Below are 6,000 nucleotides of genomic sequence, written 5' to 3'. Positions count from 1 at the left end.
TTTGGTTTTATTTCTCATTACCCTACTCTGATTGGTAATAAATTAAATTGATTTTATTTTTTCCCCAAGTCAAGTCTGTTTTGCCCATGCCCATAACTGGTGCGTGATCCCTCCCTGTCCTTGTCTCGACCCAGGAGCCTTTTTATTGTATTTTCTCCTCCTCATCCCACCGGGGGGAGGAGTGAGCGAGCAGCCGTGTGGTGCTTTGTTGCCGGCTGGGCCTAAACCATGACACCAACAAAAGATGTAGTCAAGGGTAAATGCGGTACATCGTATTTGCCCCTTTCTTGTTTGGTTGCTGTCAGGTTTACCAGTGCAGTACTGCATAAACCAACTAACTTGTTGAATACCAGATCCTACTCTGAAACCGCAAAGGCATGCAGAATCGAATTCATTTAAGCATCCTGGGTTTGCTTATTTGTCAGTTGTCTGTCTCAGAACAGAAGGGTACAATTCCTAATTTTTTAGTTTGAATTTGAAGGCTAAGAGGGTATAATGCAACCTGATGATGTACCACTAATGATGAGCAAGTTTTTTGGCACTGTTCTAAAATTCCCTTTTCTTCCTCTTATGTCATATGGATGGCTGCAGGAGAAAAAATGTGAAGTAAAAATGAGATAGGGAAGAGAGAAACTGAGGTAAAAATATGAGGGTTATAGGAAAAGATATCAAGAAATTAAGAAAAAGTAGAAACATATAAGATAATGATGAGAGAAGAAAACATAAATGGACAAGAGAAATTCCCTCTCCCCTGCCTCCCCAAAATACCAGGGCCCCAGCTTACTGATGGCCAGAAGCTCCTGGTCAGCTCTTTCTCTACTTGATGAGAGTTAATGGTAAGTGCATGCCGATGTGCTTTCTGTGTTCATAGTACCGGTTTTAGCTGTTGGCATTTTTGTACAGTACCTCTTGAGCAACCAATTTTACTTTCCTCCCAATGACTAATTTTAGTGCTGACTACATACAAGGTTCTTTATCTTTTTGATCTTTGGGGACAGAATGGATTTACACAGTAAAGCGTTCAGCTATGTTAGATGACAGCACTATTATACCTATCATAGTAATTTCAAAGTAGTGTACTTATGAATCCCACATGGATCATTCTACAAAGGCAGCTCTGTGCTGCAGGCCAGGAAATGAATGCTACCTAAAGCTTGATGGAAGAAGACAGCATTCATCTAAATATGTATGAAACCATTACAATATATGGCTGTGTTGTCTAAGTAGCTACATGATACTTACTTTCTCTCTGTTCTGTGACTAGAAGCCTTTTCCCACTGTTTACAAGCTCTGTAAAGAGATTCTGATTTTTTTTCCTGTTTACTGAGTTTCAATGTGTGAAAACTGCTCTAAGAATTTTGCTAAATAACTTCTTGACTATCAACAGGGGAAAAAAGTTTACTATGCAGAACTACCTACCTTTTCTTGAAACTCCATAACAAATTTCTGTGAATTTGCTTCAAATGCTTTCTTTTCCCATTCTTTTTCATTTTTTCAAATGCTAACTCTTTTTCCTTTATCATATGTTTTTGCTTGGTTAGTGGTTAACCTTTTTCCACTGAGGATTCTGCCAGTCACAAGGCTGTTCAGCTGTCTTTTGGAAACATGGAGTTCCAACTTTTTCACCTGAAAATTTGGGTTTTTTTTCTCATTTCTGTATTGTATTTTTTGTATTTCTATTAAATTTTTTATTATTTGATCATCTCTAAAGTCTCTGTGGATACTAAAGTTTTCTAACAAAAATTTCAGAGTAACATACACACAGCTTTAATGAATGTAATGTGTATCAGACATGAAGGAAGAGAATGCAATTAAAAAATAAATAATCCAACACCATTCCCAATTTTTTCTTACCTCCAGCAACCACTAAAGTTTGAATGTTATCATAGACAGCTGCAATAAAACCACATTTTCAGTAGAGTAGGGTATAGTATTCTTGCTCTGTTAATGTCAGCTGTGTGTAGGGTTTTTTATACAACATTTTCACTTAACGCTTCAAATATAAACTAATTGAGCATATTTCCCTCTACAAGATTCCCTTCATGCTTCAGGAAAAGCAGTAGAGAACAGCAAAGGAGTCAGAAATTTGCTTATTTTGTTTAACATCTTTTCATGGTTCATTTAACCTGCTAATATTGATTGTTATGTAGTACAAAAGCAGTGAAAGCTTATTTAATGTTCATTTAATATTCTTGGAAAAATTCCAGATGTGTTGATGTGGGGTGGATTTTCTTTTATGTGTGGAACTGAGATCCTGGTTCTTGATATGAAAAAACTTTAGAAATCATAAATCTTGATCATGAAAATCATAAAATTCAGATTGGGGGGTTTTATATTTCATATGCTGTCCTTATAAAATATTTTTAAATATCCTTAAACATTGTGACTATTTTATGCATTCAGAGCAGTGGGCTCCTGCAATTGCTTGTTTCGGTACAAGCAGGACTGCAGGTACATAAACCTTCTGTAGCCTTTTATAGCTCGGGAGGCCAGTGACAGCTTTAAAGGAGGACAGGTTGTGAGACAGAGTGGCCTTGGAAAGTTGTATGATTACTCTGACTTCAGTCCTTGAGAACAAGGACTTCCTGATAATGTTGAATTCACTTTCATTCATATATTTTTAAAAGCAGGAGAGAGCATAAATCCAGTATTTTTCGCCAGTTTCTATATAGCATAAACTGTTATATTTTATACAATTGTGCATAACAGTTTGTGTTTGAAGAAAGCATAGCTCTCAGAAACCCTGCTTTTCTGAGCTGTAGGTAGCGGACTGCACAGAAACAGACTATGCCTTTTTTATTCCAAAACTTGATCAGCCTCAATTATAGAAATTAAAACCTTATTTATAATATTACTTCATCAAGTACAGCAAAAAGTATTTTTGCTGTGTTTATCTAAATCATGTTTTCACACCCTATTTCTCCTGTCCATAGAGATGCTTATTCTCTATCTAGTCATCTCTCTGTTTTCTTTTGAAAAACTAAGCACACTGAATTCTTTACATCTTTCTCTGTTAGATGATTTCTTCAGACCTCATTAACTGTGTGTTTTGAAAACCATATTTTTTCAAGCATGGGCAGCAGAATCATATGCATTCTAGAAGCACTGTGGTATATCTCTATCTAGTCTCATATACAGAGAGAATCAAGTGAGTACTCATATGACTTATTTATGCTGCTAGGGTTTGTTTAAATCCCTTTTAATGAAGCATCATGCTGAAAACATGAATATATTTGCTTGAACAATATGACATTTGCATCTTTTCCAAACCCACTGCTTTCCAAGATAAGGTAAGATTGTATTCCTTATTCATGAATCTATGACTTAAAACTACTCAAAACGACCAAACAATCAAAATCCAAAACCTTATATGACTGTCTTGTCCTCATTACTGTCCTGCTGTCATCATATAAGAGTTATTGAGCTGTGTGACCTTTGCACTGATAACAATATTTAAATTAATTTCCAGTAAAAGTACTGCTGGCTACCAAACACTGATTTCTGTGGAATCCCTTATGGAAACTTTCACTTCTGGGTCTTCTAAAATGTTGCAAGAAAATGTTCTAGGTCAATTTATGAAATTAAAAGCATTAATAATTTGTGCTCTATCTTTATTCAAGTAATCAGTCTTTTATAAAGATCTGAAAAACCTTTGGATATCCACATTCAGTCTAACAGCTCCCCACCTTGCCTGGCCCAACTATCCCAGGACCTTTAGGCACCATGATCCTACCCACTGGCCCCTCCATGCCCCATCTCAACAGCAATGGGAGTCCTTGGAAACCCACATTTCCTTTCTTTTCCCTTTGCTCTTCTCTCCTTTTTTCTTTTTTTCTTTCTTTTTTTTTTTTTTTTTAAATGGCTAAAGAGCAGGGTGAAAGACCACCAGTGACCTTTGTGGGTTGCTTGAGGCTCTACCTCTGTGAAGACACAGCACTTGCAAGAGAGTGACTCTCTTCCTTACTGCATGGGCTCTGTATGGTTCCTGTACCTTTGGAGGACATTTTGGTAATGACTTCTAGATGTTGGGAGCCCTAGGAACTTCATTAGCATGGAAAGGGTGCTTTGTTTAGCATTAGCTGAGTTTCCTCAAAGGGACTAATTATGCATTTTCAAAAATTATATTATGAATCGGAGCCATACTTCACCTCTTTTGATGACACTTTCTCTTCGAAGGATCTGATCTTTCCATTGACATCTGTTATTGTCCCCTTCTGAATTCCTCTTACAATGTTTAGGGGGCCCAGAGGAAAAGACATTTTAGCTGACATTTGGAAGGCAGTTTTTTCTACTTATTTAATTTCTTCTTTGGTTTTGGATGCCCGTCATTTCCATTCAAATTAATTCCTGCGTATTTAGCTGCACTGATGTTTTGGCTGGTATTTTGCAGCACCAGATGAGTTCCCTTTTGAAGCGTGGCAGCCACAGCAGCCTGTTCAGGAAAGGCAGTACTGTCTGTGGGATAAAGCTTATGGCCAAGTGCCAGGCTGCCCTGCCTCCTCCAGGCGCTCTCACCAGTAGCGCATGTAAGTTAGAACACAACCATCTTCTGCCAAATTTCCCCTGTGGTGGAGCATGGCAGGAAGACAGAGGTCAACATCTGCAGTGCCCTGTTCAGGACTGCAGAGGTGCCAACAATATCCTTGCCAGCAGCGTTCCCTCCTCCATACTCTGTCCTTACTCACCCTTACTCTTTCCGCTGACCCTCTGGCCAGGGGAAATCCAGGTAGCACCATCTTGGGCTGGTTTCAGAAGGACCGACGTACTCTTGCATTTCAGAACGAGGAGCTTCACTTCCTTGTGCCAAAGAAAAATTCAAGATGTGAATCTTGACTAAAGGGAAGTTACCCTACTAAACCCCCCAATATTAGTGAGATTACTATTTAACTACATTAGAATGAAAACTGCTTATGGGGAGAGATTTTTTTGCTGTAGTTAAAAAAATTAGGTGAGGATAGAAGATAAAAGTTGGTGAGCATAGTTGGTATAAGCATTTATACACTTATACACTGACTGAAATCAGTGTATAAAGCAAAACACTGTTGTGCTGCATATAGTGGTTAGAAAACCAAAGTGCTCTCCTAAAGGCCTGTATACTTTTGTCCTTTCAGACAGTAAGATATATGGTATATCTCACTTATTGTGCCTACTTTTGCCTACTTTTTCACAGTTGTTACCAAATGTAGCCATATTGTTGCCTGAGGTTTCTTGTTGGCAACACTGAGAAGTCAACATCATTGACAAAGTCATTTTAAAGACCCCAAAGTGGAGCGCTGTTAGGTTTTTTTTGACAATTTACTAATTTAAGCAAATCAGCAAAAAAATCTAATAAAGTTGAAAAGTGTGCACTGGGAAAGGAAATGGAGTGATGAACATCAGATTTCTCTCTGAGACCGTTGATCCCAGAATATTAATCTGTGAACCCATGCAATTAACCATCCGCCAGCCTGATTGGTACAAAGTGACATCTTTATACTCCTGACAGAAACAGTGTGTTGCCCCAGCATGAAGCGAAATTGTTTTCAGAGAATGTGCAGGAAACTTTGTCATAGGTTTGGAGGAAACCTCTGCAATGGCTGCTCTAGGTGTAGCGCCTGTGTGAAGTGCCTGCTTTGGTCTTGTGTACGCAAAACCAAATAGCTGATAGTGTGGATGGCAACGAAAATGTTTTTGTGTGGCTCCGGCTGAAGTACATTAATAAAGTGACTGCAAGTGTTTGTTGTGGCCACTCCTTCCCTAAGCATCTGGGTTTTCAGCTTGGTTGATTGCCCATCTTAGGTTTCAATTAACCCAGAACTCCAAAACCAATAACAAAAATCAGCACATTGTTTTTAAATTTTTGGTGTGTTTTCTTGTATTTCGGATGCAGACAGTTGTAAAAAAAATCCCTAGAAGGTTGTGAGGTAAAAACTTCAGATTTCTCCTTAGAAATATTCAGATGGAAGAAATTTTCCTCAGCACTTTTCACATTTCTTAGCATTTTAAAATGTGAATATCTAC

Source organism: Haliaeetus leucocephalus, unplaced genomic scaffold (assembly GCF_000737465.1).
Source record: "Haliaeetus leucocephalus isolate CR32 unplaced genomic scaffold, Haliaeetus_leucocephalus-4.0 Scaffold162, whole genome shotgun sequence".
Lineage (NCBI taxonomy): Eukaryota > Metazoa > Chordata > Aves > Accipitriformes > Accipitridae > Haliaeetus > Haliaeetus leucocephalus.
Note: the sequence above shows the minus strand (reverse complement) of the source record.